Genomic DNA, 20671 nt, shown 5'->3' on the forward strand with positions numbered 1-20671 from the left:
TTGGTGCCATTGCACTCTCTGCACTCACTGCACTGCATCCCCAGTGGTGCCAGTGCACTCACTGGACTGACTGCACTGCATCCCCAGTGGTGCCAGTGCGCTCTCCGGAGTCACAGCACTGCATCCCCAGTGGTGCCAGTGCACTCACTGGACACACTGTACTGCATCACAGGTGGTGCCAGTGCACTCTCTGCACTCACTGCACAGCATCCCCAGTGGTGCCAGTGCATTCACTGGACTCACTGGACTGCATCACCAGTGGTGCCAGTGCACTCTCTGGACTCACTGCACTGCATCCCCAGTGGTGCCAGTGCACTCTCTGGACTCACTGCACTGCATCTCCAGTTTTGCCAGTGAAGTCTCTGGACTCACTGCACTGCATCCCCAGTGGTGCCAGAGCACTCTCTGGACTCACTGCACTGCATCCCCAGTGGTGCCAGTGCACTCTCTGGACTCACTGCACCGCATCCCCAGTGGTGTCAGTACACTCTCTGGACTCACTGAAGTGCATCCCCAGTGGTGCCAGTGCACTCTCTGGACTCACTAAACTGCATCACCAGTGGTGCCAGTGCACTCTCTGGACTCTCTGCACTGCATCCCCAGTGGTGCCAGTGCAATCTCTGGACTCACTGTAGTGCATCCCCAGTGGTGCCAGTGCACTCTCTGGACTCACTGCAGTGCATCCCCAGTGGTGCCAGTGCACTCTCTGGACTCACTGCACTGCATCCCCAGTGGTGCCAGTGCACTCTCTGCACTCACTGCACTGCATTCCCAGTGGTGCCAGTGAAGTCTCTGGACTCACTGCACTGCATCCCCAGTGGTGTCAGTGCACTCTCTGGACTCACTGCACTGCATCCCCACTGCTGCCAGTGCACTCTCTGGACTCACTGCACTGCATCCCCTGTGGTGCCAGTGCACTCTCTGGACTCACTGCACTGCATCCCCAGTGGTGCCAGTGCACTCTCTCGAGTCACTGCACTACATCCCCAGTGGTGCCAGTGCACTCACTGGACTCACTGTACTGCATCATCGGTGGTGCCAGTGCACTCTCTGGACTCACTTCACTGCATCCCCAGTGGTGCCAGTGCACTCTCTGGACTCACTGCACTGCAGGCCCAGTGGTACCAGTGCACTCACTGGACTCACTGTACTGCATCCCCAGTGGTGTCAGTGCACTCTCTGGACTCACTGCACTGCATCCCCAGTGGTTCCAGTGCATTCACTGGACTCACTGTACTGCATCTCCAGTGGTGCCAGTGCACTCTCTGGACTCACTGCACTGCATCCCCAGTGGTGCCAGTGAGCTCTCTGGACTCACTGCTCTGCATCCCCAGTGGTGCCAGTGTACTCACAGGATTCACTGCACTGCATCCCCAGTGGTTCTAGTGCACTCTCTGGACTCACTGCAGTGCATCCCCAGTGGTGCCAGTGCACTCTCTGGACTCACTGAAGTGCATTCTCAGTGGTGCCAGTGCACTCTCTGGGCTCACTGAAGTGCATCCCCAGTGGTGCCAGTACACTCACTGGACTCACTGCACTGCATCCCCAGTGGTGCCAGTGCACTCTCTGGACTCACTGCACTGCATCCCCAGTGGTGCCAGTGCACTCTCTGGACTCACTGTAGTGCATCCCCAGTGGTGCCAGTGCACTCTCTGGACTCACTGCAGTGCATCCCCAGTGGTGCCAGTGCACTCTCTGCACTCACTTCACTGCATCCCCAGTGGTGCCAGTGCACTCTCTGGACTCACTGCACTGCATCCCCAGTGGTGCCAGTGCACTCTGTGGAGTCACTGAAGTGCATCCCCAGTGGTGCCAGTGCACTCTCTGGACTCACTGCACTGCATGTCCAGTGGTGCCAGTGCACTCTCTGGACTCACTGTACTGCATCCCCAGTGGTGCCAGTGCACTATGTGGACTCACTGTACTGCATCCCCAGTGGTGACAGTGCACTCTCTGGACTAACTGCAGTGCATCCCCAGTGGTGCCAGTGCACTCTCTGGACTCACTGCAGTGCATCCCCAGTGGTGCCAGTGCACTCTCTGGACTCACTACACTGCATCCCCAGTGGTGCCAGTGCACTGTCTGGACTCACTGCAGTGCATCCCCAGTGTTGCCAGTGCACTCTCTGGACTCACTGCACTGCATCCCCAGTGGTGTCAGTGCACTCTCTGGACTCACTGAAGTGCATCCCCAGTTGTGTCAGTGCACTCTCTGGACTCAATGCACTGCATCCCCAGTGGTGCCAGTGCACTCTCTGGACTCAGTGCACTGCATCCCCAGATGTGCCAGTGCAATCTCTGGACTCACTGTAGTGCATCCCCAGTGGTGCCAGTGCACTCTCTGGACTCACCGGGGTGCATCCCCAGTGGTGCCAGTGCACTCTCTGGACTCACTGTACTGCATCCCCAGTGGTGCCAGTGCACTCTCTGGACTCACTGCAGTGCATCCCCAGTGGTGCCAGTGCACTCTCTGGACTCACTGCAGTGCATCCCCAGTGGTGCCAGTGCAATCTCTGGACTCACTGCACTGCATCCCCAGTGGTGCCAGTGCACTCTCTGGACTCACTGCACTGCATCCCCAGTTTTGCCAGTGAAGTCTTTGGACTCACTGCACTGCATCCCCAGTGGTGCCAGTGCACTCTCTGGACTCACTGCACTGCATGCCCAGTGGTGCCACTGCACTCTCTGGACTCACTGTACTGCATCCCCACTGGTACCAGTGCACTCTGTGGACTCACTGTACTGCATCCCCAGTGGTGACAGTGCACTCTCTGGACTCACTGCAGTGCATCCCCAGTGGTGCCAGTGCACTCTCTGGACTCACTGCAGTGCATTCCCAGTGGTGCCAGTGCACTCTCTGGACTCACTGCACTGCATCCCCAGTGGTGCCAGTGCACTCTCTGGACTCACTGCAGTGCATCCACAGTGGTGCCAGTGCACTCTCTGGACTCACTGCACTGCATCCCCAGTGGTGCCAGTGCACTCTCTGGACTCACTGCACTGCATCCCCAGTGGTGCCAGTGCACTCTCTGGACTCACTGCACTGCATCCCCAGTGGTGCCAGTGCATTCTCTGGACTCACTGCAGTGCATCACCAGTGGTGCCAGTGCACTCCCTGGACTCACTGAGGTGCATCCCCAGTGGTGCCAGTGCAATCTCTGGACTCACTGCAGTGCATCCCCAGTGGTGCCAGTGCACACTCTGGACTCACTGCACTGCATCCCCAGTGGTGCCAGTGCACTCTCTGGACTCACTGCACTGCATCCCCAGTGTTCACAGTGCACTCTCTGCACTCACTACACTGCATCCCCAGTGGTGCCAGTGCACTCTCTGGACTCACTGCACTGCATCCCCAGTGGTGCCAGTGCACTCTGTGGACTCACTGCACTGCATCCCCAGTGGTTTCAGTGCACTCTCTGGACTCACTGCACTGCATCCCCAGTGGTGCCAGTGCACTCTCTGGACTCACTGCACTGCATCCCCAGTGGAGCCCGTGCACTCTCTGGACTCACTGAAGTGCATCCCCAGTGGTGCCAGTGCACTCTCTGGACTCACTGCAGTGCATCCCCGTTGGTGCCAGTGCACTCTCTGGACTCACTGCAGTGCATCCCCAGTGGTGCCAGTGCACTCTCTGGACTCACTGTACTGCTTCCCCAGTGTTGCCAGTGCACTCTCTGGAGTAACTGCAGTGCATCCCCAGTGGTGCCAAAGCACTCTCTGGACTCCCGGCACCGCATCCCCAGTGGTGCCAGTGCGCTCTCTGGACTCACTGCAGTGCATCCCCAGTGGTGCCAGTGCACTCTCTGGACTCACTGCAGTGCATCCCCAGTGGTGCCAGTGCACTCTCTGGACTCACTGCACTGCATCCCCAGTGGTGCCAGTGCACTCTCTGGACTCACTGCAATGCATCCCCAGTGGTGCCAGTGCACTCTCTGGACTCACTGCACTGCATCCCCAGTGGTGCCACTGCACTCTCTGGACTCACTGCAGTGCATCCCCAGTGGTGCCAGTGCACTCTCTGGACTCACTGCAGTGCATCCCCACTGCTGCCAGTGCACTCTCTCGACTCACAGCAGTGCATCCCCAGTGGTGCCAGTGCACTCTCTGGACTCACTGCACTGCATCCCCAGTGAGGCCAATGCACTCTCTGGACTCACTGCACTGCATCCCCAGTGGTGCCAGAGCACTCTCTGGACTCACTGCACTGCATCCCAAGTGGTGCCAGTGCACTCTCTGGACTCACTGCACTGCATCCCCAGTCGTGCCAGTGCACTCTCTCGAGTCACTGCACTACATCCCCAGTGGTGCCAGTGCGCTCACTGGACTCACTGTACTGCATCATCAGTGGTGCCAGTGCACTCTCTGGAGTGACTGCAGTGCATCCCCAGTGGTGCCAGTGCACTCTCTGGACTCACTGCACTGCATCCCCAGTGGTGCCAATGCACTCTCTGGACTCACTGCACTGCATCCCCAGTGGTGCCAGTGCACTCACTGGACTCACTGCACTGCATCCCAAGTGGTACCAGTGCACTCTCTGGACTCACTGCACTGCATCCCCAGTGGTGCCAGTGCACTCTCTCGAGTCACTGCACTACATCCCCAGTGGTGCCAGTGCACTCACTGGACTCACTGTACTGCATTCCCAGTGGTGCTAGTGCACTCTCTGGACTCACTGCAGTGCATCCCCAGTGGTGCCAGTGCACTCTTTGGACTCACTGAAGTGCATTCTCAGTGGTGCCAGTGCACTCACTGGACTCACTGCACTGCAACCCCAGTGTTGCCAGTGCACTCTCTGGTCTCACTGCACTGCATCCCCAGTGGTGACAGTGCAGTCTATGGACTCACTGCACTGCATCCCCAGTGGTGCCAATGCACTGTCTGGACTCACTGCAGTGCATCCCCAGTGGTGTCAGTGCACTCTCTGGACTCACTGTACTGCACCCCCAGTGGTGCCAGTGCACTCACTGGACTGACTGCACTGCATCCCCAGTGGTGCCAGTGCGCTCTCTGGAGTCACACCACTGCATCCCCAGTGGTGCCAGTGCACTCACTGGACTCACTGCACTGCATCACAGGTGGTGCCAGTGCACTCTCTGGACTCACTGCAGTGAATCCCCGGTGGTGCCAGTGTACTCTCTGCAGTCACTGCACTGCATCCCCAGTGGTGCCAGTGCACTCACTGGACTCACTGGACTGCATCCCCAGTGGTGCCAGTGAACTCTCTGGACTCACTGCACTGCATCCCCAGTGGTGCCAGTGTACTCTCTGGACTCACTGCAGTGCATCCCCAGTGGTGCCAGAGCACTCTCTAGACTCACTGCACTGCACCCCAGTGGTGCCAGTGCACTCTCTGGACTCACTGCACTGCATCCCCAGTGGTGTCAGTGCACTCTCTGGACTCATTGAAGTGCATCCCCAGTTGTGTCAGTGCACTCTCTGGACTCAATGCACTGCATCCTCAGTGGTGCCAGTACACTCTCTGGACTCAGTGCACTGCATCCCCAGTGGTGCCAGTGCAATCTCTGGACTCACTGTAGTGCATCCCCAGTGGTGCCAGTGCACTCTCTGGACTCACTGCACTGCATCCCCAGTGGTGCCAGTGCACTCTCTGGACTCACTGTACTGCATCACCAGTGGTGCCAGTGCACTCTCTGGACTCACTGCAGTGCATCCCCAGTGGTGCCAGTGCAGTCTCTGGACTCACTGCACTGCAGCCCCGGTGGTGCCAGTGCAATCTCTGGACTCACTGCACTGCATCCCCAGTGGTGCCAGTGCACTCTCTGGACTCACTGCACTGCATCCCCAGTTTTGCCAGTGAAGTCTTTGGACTCACTGCACTGCATCCCCAGTGGTGCCAGTGCACTCTCTGGAGTCACTGAAGTGCATCCCCAGTGGTGTCAGTGCACTCTCTGGACTCACTGCACTGCATGCCCAGTGGTGCCACTGCACTCTCTGGACTCACTGTACTGCATCCCCACTGGTACCAGTGCACTCTGTGGACTCACTGTACTGCATCCCCAGTGGTGACAGTGCACTCTCTGGAGTGACTGCAGTGCATCCCCAGTGGTGCCAGTGCACTCTCTGGACTCACTGCAGTGCATCCCCAGTGGTGCCAGTGCACTCTCTGGACTCACTGCAGTGCATCCCCAGTGGTGCCAGTGCACTCTCTGGACTCACTGCAGTGCATCCACAGTGGTGCCAGTGCACTCTCTGGACTCACTGCACTGCATCCCCAGTGGTGCCAGTGCACTCTCTGGACTCACTGCACTGCATCCCCAGTGGTGCCAGTGCACTGTCTGGACTCACTGCACTGCATCCCCAGTTGTTCCAGTGCATTCTCTGGACTCACTGCAGTGCATCACCAGTGGTGCCAGTGCACTCTCTGGACTCACTGAGGTGCATCCCCAGTGGTGCCAGTGCAATCTCTGGACTCACTGCAGTGCATCCCCAGTGGTGCCAGTGCACACTCTGGACTCACTGCACTGCATCCCCAGTGGTGCCAGTGCACTCTCTGGACTCACTGCACTGCATCCCCAGTATTCACAGTGCACTCTCTGCACTCACTACACTGCATCCCCAGTGGTGCCAGTGCACTCTCTGGACTCACTGCACTGCATCCCCAGTGGTGCCAGTGCACTCTCTGGACTCACTGCACTGCATCCTCAGTGGTGCCAGTGCACTCTCTGGGCTCACTGCACTGCATCCCCAGTGGAGCCCGTGCACTCTCTGGACTCACTGAAGTGCATCCCCAGTGGTGCCAGTGCACTCTCTGGACTCACTGCAGTGCATCCCCGTTGGTGCCAGTGCACTCTCTGGACTCACTGCAGTGCATCCCCAGTGGTGCCTGTGCACTCTCTGGACTCACTGTACTGCTTCCCCAGTGTTGCCAGTGCACTCTCTGGAGTAACTGCAGTGCATCCCCAGTGGTGCCAAAGCACTCTCTGGACTCCCGGCACCGCATCCCCAGTGGTGCCAGTGCACTCTCTGGACTCACTGCAGTGCATCCCCAGTGGTGCCAGTGCACTCTCTGGACTCACTGCACTGCATCCCCAGTGCTGCCAGTGCACTCTCTGGACTCACTGCACTGCATCCCCAGTGGTGCCAGTGCACTCTCTGGACTCACTGCAATGCATCCCCAGTGGTGCCAGTGCACTCTCTGGACTCACTGCACTGCATCCCCAGTGGTGCCACTGCACTCTCTGGACTCACTGCACTGCATCCCCAGTGGTGCCAGTGCACTCTCTGGACTCACTGCAGTGCATCCCCACTGCTGCCAGTGCACTCTCTCGACTCACAGCAGTGCATCCCCTGTGGTGCCAGTGCACTCTCCGGACTCACTGCACTGCATCCCCAGTGGTGCCAATGCACTCTCTGGACTCACTGCACTGCATCCCCAGTGGTGCCAGAGCACTCTCTGGACTCACTGCACTGCATCCCAAGTGGTGCCAGTGCACTCTCTGGACTCACTGCACTGCATCCCCAGTGGTGCCAGTGCACTCTCTCGAGTCACTGCACTACATCCCCAGTGGTGCCAGTGCGCTCACTGGACTCACTGTACTGCATCATCAGTGGTGCCAGTGCACTCTCTGGAGTGACTGCAGTGCATCCCCAGTGGTGCCAGTGCACTCTCTGGACTCACTGCACTGCATCCCCAGTGGTGCCAATGCACTCTCTGGACTCACTGCACTGCATCCCCAGTGGTGCCAGTGCACTCACTGGACTCACTGCACTGCATCCCAAGTGGTACCAGTGCACTCTCTGGACTCACTGCACTGCATCCCCAGTGGTGCCAGTGCACTCTCTCGAGTCACTGCACTACATCCCCAGTGGTGCCAGTGCACTCACTGGACTCACTGTACTGCATTCCCAGAGGTGCTAGTGCACTCTCTGGACTCACTGCAGTGCATCCCCAGTGGTGCCAGTGCACTCTTTGGACTCACTGAAGTGCATTCTCAGTGGTGCCAGTGCACTCTCTGGACTCACTGCACTGCATTCTCAGTGATGCCAGTGCACTCTCTGGACTCACTGCAGTGCATCCCCAGTGGTGCCAGTACACTCACTGGACTCACTGCACTGCATCCCCAGTGGTGCCAGTGCACTCTCTGGACTCACTGCACTGCATCGCCATTGGTGCCAGTGCACTCTCTGGACTCACTGCACTGCATCCCCAGTGCTGCCTGTGCACTCTCTGGACTCACTGCACTGCATCCCCAGTTGTGCCAGTGCACTCTCTGGACTCACTGCACTGCATCCCCAGTGCTGCCAGTGCACTCACTGGACTCACTGCAGTGCATTCCCTCTGGTGCCAGTGCACTCTCTGGACTCACTGCAGTGCATCCCCAGTGGTGCCAGTGCACTCTCTGGACTCACTGCACTGCATCCCCAGTGGTGCCAGTGCACTCTCTGGACTCACTGCAGTGCATCACCTGTGGTGCCAGTGCACTCTCTGGACTCACTGAAGTGCATCCCCAGTGGTGCCAGTGCAATCTCTGGACTCACTGAACTGCATTCCCAGTCGTGCCAGTGCACACTCTGGACTCACTGCACTACATCCCCAGTGGTGCCAGTGCACTCTCTGGACTCACTGCACTGCAACCCCAGTGTTGCCAGTGCACTCTCTGGACTCACTGCACTGCATCCCCAGTGGTGCCAGTGCACTCTCTGGACTCACTTCAGTGCATCCCCAGTGGTGCCAGAGCACTCTCTGGACTCACTGCACTGCATCCCCAGTGGTGCCAGTGCACTCTCTGGACTCACTGCAGTGCATCCCCAGTGGTGCCACTGCACTCTCTGGACTCACTGCACTGCATCCCCAGTATTGCCAGTGCACTCTCTGGACTCACTGCACTGCATCCCCAGTGGTGCCAGTGCACTCTCTGGACTCACTGCACTGCATCCCCAGTGGTGCCACTGCACTCTCTGGACTCACTGCACTGCATGTCCAGTGGTGCCAGTGCACTCTCTGCACTCACTGAACTGCATCCCCAGTGGTGCCAGTGCACTCACTGGACTCACTGCAGTGCATCCCCAGTGGTGCCAGTGCACTCTCTGGACTCACTGCAGTGCATTCCCTCTGGTGCCAGTGCACTCTCTGGACTCACTGCACTCCATCCCCAGTGGTGCCAGAGCACTCTCTGGACTCACTGCACTGCATCCCCAGTGGAGCCCGTGCACTCTCTGGACTCACTGAAGTGCATCCCCAGTGGTGCCAGTGCACTCTCTGGACTCACTGCAGTGCATCCCCAGTGGTGCCAGTGCACTCTCTGGACTCACTGTACTGCTTCCCCAGTGTTGCCAGTGCACTCTCTGGAGTAACTGCAGTGCATCCCCAGTGGTGCCAAAGCACTCTCTGGACTCCCGGCACCGCATCCCCAGTGGTGCCAGTGCGCTCTCTGGACTCACTGCAGTGCATCCCCAGTGGTGCCAGTGCACTCTCTGGACTCACTGCACTGCATCCCCAGTGGTGCCAGTGCACTCTCTGGACTCACTGCACTGCATCCCCAGTGGTGCCAGTGCACTCTCTGGACTCACTGCAATGCATCCCCAGTGGTGCCAGTGCACTCTCTGGACTCACTGCACTGCATCCCCAGTGGTGCCACTGCACTCTCTGGACTCACTGCAGTGCATCCCCAGTGGTGCCAGTGCACTCTCTGGACTCACTGCAGTGCATCCCCACTGCTGCCAGTGCACTCTCTCGACTCACAGCAGTGCATCCCCAGTGGTGCCAGTGCACTCTCTGGACTCACTGCACTGCATCCCCAGTGGTGCCAATGCACTCTCTGGACTCACTGCACTGCATCCCCAGTGGTGCCAGAGCACTCTCTGGACTCACTGCACTGCATCCCAAGTGGTGCCAGTGCACTCTCTGGACTCACTGCACTGCATCCCCAGTGGTGCCAGTGCACTCTCTCGAGTCACTGCACTACATCCCCAGTGGTGCGATTGCGCTCACTGGACTCACTGTACTGCATCATCAGTGGTGCCAGTGCACTCTCTGGAGTGACTGCAGTGCATCCCCAGTGGTGCCAGTGCACTCTCTGGACTCACTGCACTGCATCCCCAGTGGTGCCAATGCACTCTCTGGACTCACTGCACTGCATCCCCAGTGGTGCCAGTGCACTCACTGGACTCACTGCACTGCATCCCAAGTGGTACCAGTGCACTCTCTGGACTCACTGCACTGCATCCCCAGTGGTGCCAGTGCACTCTCTCGAGTCACTGCACTACATCCCCAGTGGTGCCAGTGCACTCACTGGACTCACTGTACTGCATTCTCAGTGGTGCCAGTGCACTCTTTGGACTCACTGAAGTGCATTCTCAGTGGTGCCAGTGCACTCTCTGGACTCACTGCACTGCATTCTCAGTGGTGCCAGTGCACTCTCTGGACTCACTGCAGTGCATCCCCAGTGGTGCCAGTGCACTCTTTGGACTCACTGAAGTGCATTCTCAGTGGTGCCAGTGCACTCTCTGGACTCACTGCACTGCATTCTCAGTGGTGCCAGTGCACTCTCTGGACTCACTGCAGTGCAGCCCCAGTGGTGCCAGTACACTCACTGGACTCACTGCACTGCATCCCCAGTGGTGCCAGTGCACTCTCTGGACTCACTGCACTGCATCCCCAGTGGTGCCAGTGCACTCTCTGGACTCACTGCACTGCATCCCCAGTGCTGCCTGTGCACTCTCTGGACTCACTGCACTGCATCCCCAGTTGTGCCAGTGCACTCTCTGGACTCACTGCACTGCATACCCAGTGGTGCCAGTGCACTCACTGGACTCACTGCAGTGCATTCCCTCTGGTGCCAGTGCACTCTCTGGACTCACTGCAGTGCATCCCCAGTGGTGCCAGTGCACTCTCTGGACTCACTGCACTGCATCCCCAGTGGTGCCAGTGCACTCTCTGGACTCACTGCAGTGCATCACCTGTGGTGCCAGTGCACTCTCTGGACTCACTGAAGTGCATCCCCAGTGGTGCCAGTGCAATCTCTGGACTCACTGCACTGCATTCCCAGTCGTGCCAGTGCACACTCTGGACTCACTGCACTGCATCCCCAGTGGTGCCAGTGCACTCTCTGAACTCACTGCACTGCAACCCCAGTGTTGCCAGTGCACTCTCTGGACTCACTGCACTGCATCCCCAGTGGTGCCAGTGCACTCTCTGGACTCACTTCAGTGCATCCCCTGTGGTGCCAGAGCACTCTCTAGACTCACTGCAGTGCATCCCCAGTGGTGCCAGTGCACTCTCTGGAGTGACTGCAGTGCATCCCCAGTGGTGCCACTGCACTCTCTGGACTCACTGCACTGCATCCCCAGTATTGCCAAAGCACTCTCTGGACTCACTGCACTGCATCCCCAGTGGTGCCAGTGCACTCTCTGGACTCACTGCACTGCATCCCCAGCGGTGCCACTGCACTCTCTGGACTCACTGCACTGCATGTCCAGTGGTGCCAGTGCACTCTCTGCACTCACTGAACTGCATCCCCAGTGGTGCCAGTGCACTCACTGGACTCACTGCAGTGCATCCCCAGTGGTGCCAGTGCACTCTCTGGACTCACTGCAGTGCATCCCCAGTGGTGCCAGTGCACTCTCTGGACTCACTGCACTGCATCCCCAGTGGTGCCAGTGCACTCTCTGGACTCACTGCACTGCATCCCCAGTGGTGCCAGTGCACTCTCTGGACTCCCGGCACCGCATCCCCAGTGGTGCCAGTGCACTCTCTGGGGTCACTGCAGTGCATCCCCAGTGGTGCCAGTGCACTCTCTTGACTCACTGCACTGCATCCCCAGTGGTGCCAGTGCACTCACTGGATTCACTGCACTGCATCCCCAGTGGTGCTAGTGCACTCTCTGGACTCACTGCAGTGCATCCCCAGTGGTACCAGTGCACTAGCTGGACTCACTGAAGTGCATTCTCAGTGGTGCCAGTGCACTCTGTGGACTCACTGCCGTGCATCCCCAGTGGTGCCAGTGCACTCTCTGGACTCACTGCACTGCATCCCCAGTGGTACCAGTGCACTCTGTGGACTCACTGCAGTGCATCCCCAGTGGTGCCAGTGCACTCTCTGGACTCACTGCACTGCATCCCCAGTGGTGCCAATGCACTCTCTGGACTCACTGCACTGCATCCCCAGTGGTGCCAGTGCACTCTCTGGACTCACTGCACTGCATCCCAAGTGGTGCCAGTGCACTCTCTGGAGTCACTGCACTGCATCCCCAGTGGTGCCAGTGCACTCTCTCGAGTCACTGCACTACATCCCCAGTGGTGCCAGTGCACTCACTGGACTCACTGTACTGCATCATCAGTGGTGCCAGTGCACTCTCTTTACTCACTGCAGTGCATCCCCAGTGGTGCCAGTGCACTCTCTGGACTCACTGCACTGCATCCCCAGTGGTGCCAGTGCACTCACTGGACTCACTATACTGCATCACCAGTGGTGCCAGTGCACTCTCTGGACTCACTGCACTGCATCCCCAGTGTTGCCAGTGCATTCACTGGACTCACTGTACTGCATCTCCTGTGGTGCCAGTGCACTCTCTGGACTCACTGCAGTGCATCCCCACTGGTGCCAGTGCACTCACTGGATTCACTGCACTACATTCCCAGTGGTGCTAGTGCACTCTCTGGACTCACTGCAGTGCATCCCCAGTGGTGCCAGTGCACTCTTTGGACTCACTGAAGTGCATTCTCAGTGGTGCCAGTGCACTCTCTGGACTCACTGCACTGCATCCCCAGTGGTGCCAGTGCGCTCTCTGGACTCACTGAAGTGCATTCTCAGTGGTGCCAGTGCACTCTCTGGACTCACTGCAGTGCATCCCCAGTGGTGCCAGTACACTCTCTGGACTCACTGCACTGCATCCCCAGTGGTGCTAGTGCACTCTGTGGACTCACTGCAGTGCATCCCCAGTGGTGCCAGTGCACTCTCTGGACTCACTGAAGGGCATTCTCAGTGGTGCCAGTGCACTCTCTGGACTCACTGCAGTGCATCACCAGTGGTGCCAGTGCACTCTCTGGACTCACCGCACCGCATTCCCAGTGGTGCCAGTGCACTCTCTGGAGTAACTGCACTGCATCCCCAGTGGTGCCAGTGCACTCTCTGGACTCACTGAACTGCATCCCCAGTGGTGCCACTGCACTCTCTGGACTCACTGCACTGCATCCCCAGTGGTGCCAGTGCACTCTCTGGACTCACTGCAGTGCATCCCCACTGCTGCCAGTGCACTCTCTGGACTCACAGCAGTGCATCCCCAGTGGTGCCAGTGCACTCTCTGGACTCACTGCACTGCATCCCCAGTGGTGCCAATGCACTCTCTGGACTCACTGCACTGCATCCCCAGTGGTGCCAGTGCACTCTCTGGACTCACTGCACTGCATCCCAAGTGGTGCCAGTGCACTCTCTGGACTCACTGCACTGCATCCCCAGTGGTGCCAGTGCACTCTCTCGAGTCACTGCACTACATCCCCAGTGGTGCCAGTGCGCTCACTGGACTCACTGTACTGCATCATCAGTGGTGCCAGTGTACTCTCTGGAGTGACTGCAGTGCATCCCCAGTGGTGCCAGTGCACTCTCTGGACTCACTGCACTGCATCCCCAGTGGTGCCAATACACTCTCTGTACTCACTGCACTGCATCCCCAGTGGTGCCAGTGCACTCACTGGACTCACTGCACTGCATCCCAAGTGGTACCAGTGCACTCTCTGGACTCACTGCACTGCATCCCCAGTGGTGCCAGTGCACTCTCTGGACTCACTGCAGTGCATCCCCAGTGGTGCCAGTACACTCACTGGACTCACTGCACTGCATTCTCAGTGGTGCCAGTGCACTCTCTGGACTCACTGCACTGCATCCCCAGTGGTGCCAGTACACTCACTGGACTCACTGCACTGCATCCCCAGTGGTGCCAGTGCACTCTCTGGACTCACTGCACTGCATCCCCAGTGGTGCCAATACACTCTCTGCACTCACTGCACTGCATCCCAAGTGGTACCAGTGCACTCTCTGGACTCACTGTACTGCATTCCCAGTGGTGCCAGTGCACTCTCTGGACTCACTGCAGTGCATCCCCAGTGGTGCCAGTACACTCACTGGACTCACTGCAGTGCATCCCCAGTGGTGCCAGTGCACTCTCTGGTCTCACTGCACTGCATCCCTAGTGGTGCCAGTGCACTCTCTGGACTCACTGCACTGCATCTCCAGTGGTGCCAGTGCACTCTCTGGACTCACTGCACTGCATCCCCAGTGGTGTCACTGCACTCTCTGGACTCACTGCACTGCATCCCCAGTTGTGCCAGTGCACTCTCTGCACTCACTGCACTGCATACCCAGTGGTGCCAGTGCACTCACTGGACTCACTGCAGTGCATTCCCTCTGGTGCCAGTGCACTCTCTGGACTCACTGCAGTGCATCCCCAGTGGTGCCAGTGCACTCTCTGGACTCACTGCACTGCATCCCCAGTGGTGCCAGTGCACTCTCTGGACTCACTGCAGTGCATCACCTGTGGTGCCAGTGCACTCTCTGGACTCACTGCACTGCATCCCCAGTGGTGTCAGTGCAATCTCTGGACTCACTGCACTGCATTCCCAGTCGTGCCAGTGCACACTCTGGACTCACTGCACTGCATCCCCAGTGGTGCCAGTGCACTCTCTGGACTCACTGCACTGCAACCCCAGTGTTGCCAGTGCACTCTCTGGACTCACTGCACTGCATCCCCAGTGGTGCCAGTGCACTCTCTGGACTCACTTCAGTGCATCCCCAGTGGTGCCAGAGCACTCTCTGGACTCACTGCACTGCATCCCCAGTGGTGCCAGTGCACTCTCTGGACTCACTGCACTGCAGCCCCAGTGGTGCCAGTGCACTCTCTGGACTCACTGCACTGCATCCCCAGTATTGCCAGTGCACTCTCTGGACTCACTGCACTGCATCCCCAGTGGTGCCAGTGCACTCTCTGGACTCACTGCACTGCATCCCCAGTGGTGCCACTGCACTCTCTGGACTCACTGCAGTGCATCCCCAGTGGTGCCAGTGCACTCTCTGCACTCACTGCACTGCATCCCCAGTGGTGCCAGTGCACTCACTGGACTCACTGCAGTGCATTCCCTCTGGTACCAGTGCACTCTCTGGACTCACTGCACTGCATCCCCAGTGGTGCCAGTGCACTCTCTGGACTCACTGCAGTGCATCCCCAGTGGTGCCAGTGCACTCTCTGGACTCACTGCAGTGCATCACCAGTGGTGCCAGTGCACTCTCTGGACTCACTGAAGTGCATCCCCAGTGGTGCCAGTGCACTCTCTGGACTCACTGCAGTGCATCCCCAGTGGTGCCAGTGCACTCTCTGGACTCACAGCACTGCATCCCCAGTTGTGCCAGAGCACTCTCTGGACTCACTGCACTGCATCCTCTGTGCTGCCAGTGCACTCTCTGGACTCACTGCACTGCATCCCCAGTGGTGCCAGTGCACTCTCTGGACTCACTGTACTGCATCCCCAGTGGAGCGCGTGCACTCTCTGGACTCACTGAAGGGCATCCCCAGTGGTGCCAGTGCACTCTCTGGACTCACTGCACTGTATCCCCAGTGGGGCCAGTGCACTCTCTGGACTCACTGCACTGCATCCCCAGTGGTGCCAGAGCACTCTCTGGACTCACTGCAGTGCATCCCCAGTGGTGCCAGTGCACTCTCTGGACTCACTGCACTGCATCCCCAGTGGTGCCAGTGCACTCTCTGGACTCACTGCACTGCATCCCCAGTGGTGCCAGTGCACTCTCTGGACTCCCGGCACCGCATCCCCAGTGGTGCCAGTGCACTCTCTGGGCTCACTGCAGTGCATCCCCAGTGGTGCCAGTGCACTCTCTTGACTCACTGCACTGCATCCCCAGTGGTGCCAGTGCACTCACTGGACTCACTGCACTGCATCCCCAGTGGTGCCAGTGCACTCTAGGGACTCACTGCAGTGCATCACCAGTGGTGCCAGTGCACTCTCTGGACTCACTGAGGTGCATCCCCAGTGGTGCCAGTGCAATCTCTGGACTCACTGCAGTGCATCCCCAGTGGTGCCAGTGCACACTCTGGACTCACTGCACTGCATCCCCAGTGGTGCCAGTGCACTCTCTGGACTCACTGCACTGCATCCCCAGTATTCACAGTGCACTCTCTGCACTCACTACACTGCATCCCCAGTGGTGCCAGTGCACTCTCTGGACTCACTGCACTGCATCCCCAGTGGGGTCAGTGCACTCTCTGGACTCACTGCACTGCATCCCCAGTGGTGCCAGTGCACTCTCTGGACTCACTGCACTGCATCCCCAGTGGAGCCCGTGCACTCTCTGGACTCACTGAAGTGCATCCCCAGTGGTGCCAGTGCACTCTCTGGACTCACTGCAGTGCATCCCCGTTGGTGCCAGTGCACTCTCTGGACTCACTGCAGTGCATCCCCAGTGGTGCCAGTGCACTCTCTGGACTCACTGTACTGCTTCCCCAGTGTTGCCAGTGCACTCTCTGGAGTAACTGCAGTGCATCCCCAGTGGTGCCAAAGCACTCTCTGGACTCCCGGCACCGCATCCCCAGTGGTGCCAGTGCGCTCTCTGGACTCACTGCAGTGCATCCCCAGTGGTGCCAGTGCACTCTCTGGACTCACTGAAGTGCATTCTCAGTGGTGCCAGTGCACTCTCTGGACTCACTGCACTGCATCCCCAGTGGTGCCAGTGCACTCTCTGGACTCACTGCAGTGCATCCCCAGTGGTGCCACTGCACTCTCTGGACTCACTGCAGTGCATCCCCAGTGGTGCCAGTGCACTCTCTGGACTCACTGCAGTGCATCCCCACTGCTGCCAGTGCACTCTCTCGACTCACAGCAGTGCATCCCCAGTGGTGCCAGTGCACTCTCTGGACTCACTGCACTGCATCCCCAGTGGTGCCAATGCACTCTCTGGACTCACTGCACTGCATCCCCAGTGGTGCCAGAGCACTCTCTGGACTCACTGCACTGCATCCCAAGTGGTGCCAGTGCACTCTCTGGACTCACTGCACTGCATCCCCAGTGGTGCCAGTGCACTCTCTCGAGTCACTGCACTACATCCCCAGTGGTGCCAGTGCGCTCACTGGACTCACTGTACTGCATCATCAGTGGTGCCAGTGCACTCTCTGGAGTGACTGCAGTGCATCCCCAGTGGTGCCAGTGCACTCTCTGGACTCACTGCACTGCATCCCCAGTGGTGCCAATGCACTCTCTGGACTCACTGCACTGCATCCCCAGTGGTGCCAGTGCACTCTCTGGACTCACTGCACTGCATCCCAAGTGGTACCAGTGCACTCTCTGGACTCACTGCACTGCATCCCCAGTGGTGCCAGTGCACTCTCTCGAGTCACTGCACTACATCCCCAGTGGTGCCAGTGCACTCACTGGACTCACTGTACTGCATTCCCAGAGGTGCTAGTGCACTCTCTGGACTCACTGTAGTGCATCCCCAGTGGTGCCAGTGCACTCTTTGGACTCACTGAAGTGCATTCTCAGTGGTGCCAGTGCACTCTCTGGACTCACTGCACTGCATTCTCAGTGGTGCCAGTGCACTCTCTGGACTCACTGCAGTGCATCCCCAGTGGTGCCAGTGCACTAGCTGGACTCACTGAAGTGCATTCTCAGTGGTGCCAGTGCACTCTGTGGACTCACTGCCGTGCATCCCCAGTGGTGCCAGTGCGCTCTCTGGACTCACTGCAGTGCATCCGCAGTGGTGCCAGTGCACTCTCTGGACTCACTGCACTGCATCCCCAGTGCTGCCAGTGCACTCTCTGGACTCACTGCACTGCATCCCCAGTGGTGCCAGTGCACTCTCTGGACTCACTGCACTGCATCCCCAGTGGTGCCAGTGCACTCTCTGGACTCACTGCAGTGCATCCCCAGTGGTGCCAGTGCACTCTCTGGACTCACTGCACTGCATCCCCAGTGGTACCAGTGCACTCTGTGGACTCACTGCAGTGCATCCCCAGTGGTGCCAGTGCACTCTCTGGACTCACTGCACTGCATCCCCAGTGGTGCCAATGCACTCTCTGGACTCACTGCACTGCATCCCCAGTGGTGCCAGTGCACTCTCTGGACTCACTGCACTGCATCCCAAGTGGTGCCAGTGCACTCTCTGGGCTCACTGCAGTGCATCCCCAGTGGTGCCAGTGCACTCTCTTGACTCACTGCACTGCATCCCCAGTGGTGCCAGTGCACTCACTGGACTCACTGCACTGCATCCCCAGTGGTGCCAGTGCATTCTCTGGACTCACTGCAGTGCATCACCAGTGGTGCCAGTGCACTCTCTGGACTCACTGAGGTGCATCCCCAGTGGTGCCAGTGCAATCTCTGGACTCACTGCAGTGCATCCCCAGTGGTGCCAGTGCACACTCTGGACTCACTGCACTGCATCCCCAGTGGTGCCAGTGCACTCTCTGGACTCACTGCACTGCATCCCCAGTATTCACAGTGCACTCTCTGCACTCACTACACTGCATCCCCAGTGGTGCCAGTGCACTCTCTGGACTCACTGCACTGCATCCCCAGTGGTGTCAGTGCACTCTCTGGACTCACTGCACTGCATCCCCAGTGGTGCCAGTGCACTCTCTGGACTCACTGCACTGCATCCCCAGTGGAGCCCGTGCACTCTCTGGACTCACTGAAGTGCATCCCCAGTGGTGCCAGTGCACTCTCTGGACTCACTGCAGTGCATCCCCGTTGGTGCCAGTGCACTCTCTGGACTCACTGCAGTGCATCCCCAGTGGTGCCAGTGCACTCTCTGGACTCACTGTACTGCTTCCCCAGTGTTGCCAGTGCACTCTCTGGAGTAACTGCAGTGCATCCCCAGTGGTGCCAAAGCACTCTCTGGACTCCCGGCACCGCATCCCCAGTGGTGCCAGTGCGCTCTCTGGACTCACTGCAGTGCATCCCCAGTGGTGCCAGTGCACTCTCTGGACTCACTGCACTGCATCCCCAGTGGTGCCAGTGCACTCTCTGGACTCACTGCACTGCATCCCCAGTGGTGCCAGTGCACTCTCTGGACTCACTGCAATGCATCCCCAGTGGTGCCAGTGCACTCTCTGGACTCACTGCAGTGCATCCCCAGTGGTGCCACTGCACTCTCTGGACTCACTGCAGTGCATCCCCAGTGGTGCCAGTGCACTCTCTGGACTCACTGCAGTGCATCCCCACTGCTGCCAGTGCACTCTCTCGACTCACAGCAGTGCATCCCCAGTGGTGCCAGTGCACTCTCTGGACTCACTGCACTGCATCCCCAGTGGTGCCAGTGCGCTCTCTGGACTCACTGCACTGCATCCCCAGTGGTGCCAGAGCACTCTCTGGACTCACTGCACTGCATTACAAGTGGTGCCAGTGCACTCTCTGGACTCACTGCACTGCATCCCCAGTGGTGCCAGTGCACTCTCTCGAGTCACTGCACTACATCCCCAGTGGTGCCAGTGCGCTCACTGGACTCACTGTACTGCATCATCAGTGGTGCCAGTGCACTCTCTGGAGTGACTGCAGTGCATCCCCAGTGGTGCCAGTGCACTCTCTGGACTCACTGCACTGCATCCCCAGTGGTGCCAATGCACTCTCTGGACTCACTGCACTGCATCCCCAGTGGTGCCAGTGCACTCACTGGACTCACTGCACTGCATCCCAAGTGGTACCAGTGCACTCTCTGGACTCACTGCACTGCATCCCCAGTGGTGCCAGTGCACTCTCTCGAGTCACTGCACTACATCCCCAGTGGTGCCAGTGCACTCACTGGACTCACTGTACTGCATTCCCAGAGGTGCTAGTGCACTCTCTGGACTCACTGCAGTGCATCCCCAGTGGTGCCAGTGCACTCTTTGGACTCACTGAAGTGCATTCTCAGTGGTGCCAGTGCACTCTCTGGACTCACTGCACTGCATTCTCAGTGGTGCCAGTGCACTCTCTGGACTCACTGCAGTGCATCCCCAGTGGTGCCAGTGCAGTAGCTGGACTCACTGAAGTGCATTCTCAGTGGTGCCAGTGCACTCTGTGGACTCACTGCCGTGCATCCCCAGTGGTGCCAGTGCGCTCTCTGGACTCACTGCAGTGCATCCGCAGTGGTGCCAGTGCACTCTCTGGACTCACTGCACTGCATCCCCAGTGCTGCCAGTGCACTCTCTGGACTCACTGCACTGCATACCCAGTGGTGCCAGTGCACTCTCTGGACTCACTGCACTGCATCCCCAGTGGTGCCAGTGCACTCTCTGGACTCACTGCAGTGCATCCCTAGTGGTGCCAGTGCACTCTCTGGACTCACTGCACTGCATCCCCAGTGGTACCAGTGCACTCTGTGGACTCACTGCAGTGCATCCCCAGTGGTGCCAGTGCACTCTCTGGACTCACTGCACTGCATCCCCAGTGGTGCCAATGCACTCTCTGGACTCACTGCACTGCATCCCCAGTGGTGCCAGTGCACTCTCTGGACTCACTGCACTGCATCCCCAGTGGTGCCAGTGCACTCACTGGACTCACTGCAGTGCATCCCCAGTGGTGCCAGTGCACTCTCTCGAGTCACTGCACTACATCCCCAGTGGTGCCAGTGCACTCACTGGACTCACTGTACTGCATCATCAGTGGTGCCAGTGCACTCTCTTTACTCACTGCAGTGCATCCCCAGTGGTGCCAGTGCACTCTCTGGACTCACTGCA

General features: G+C 58.8%; 1 long non-coding RNA gene across 1 annotated transcript in view; it reads right to left on the minus strand.

Moving 5' to 3' along the window:
* Nucleotides 1–20671, minus strand: part of LOC310904902 — a 147022-nt gene that overhangs the window by 2568 nt on the left and 123783 nt on the right. The gene's annotated exons all lie outside the window — the stretch shown is intronic.

This window comes from Anser anser, assembly GCF_964211835.1.
Source record: "Anser anser genome assembly, chromosome: 10".
In the NCBI taxonomy this organism is placed as follows: Eukaryota; Metazoa; Chordata; class Aves; order Anseriformes; family Anatidae; genus Anser; species Anser anser.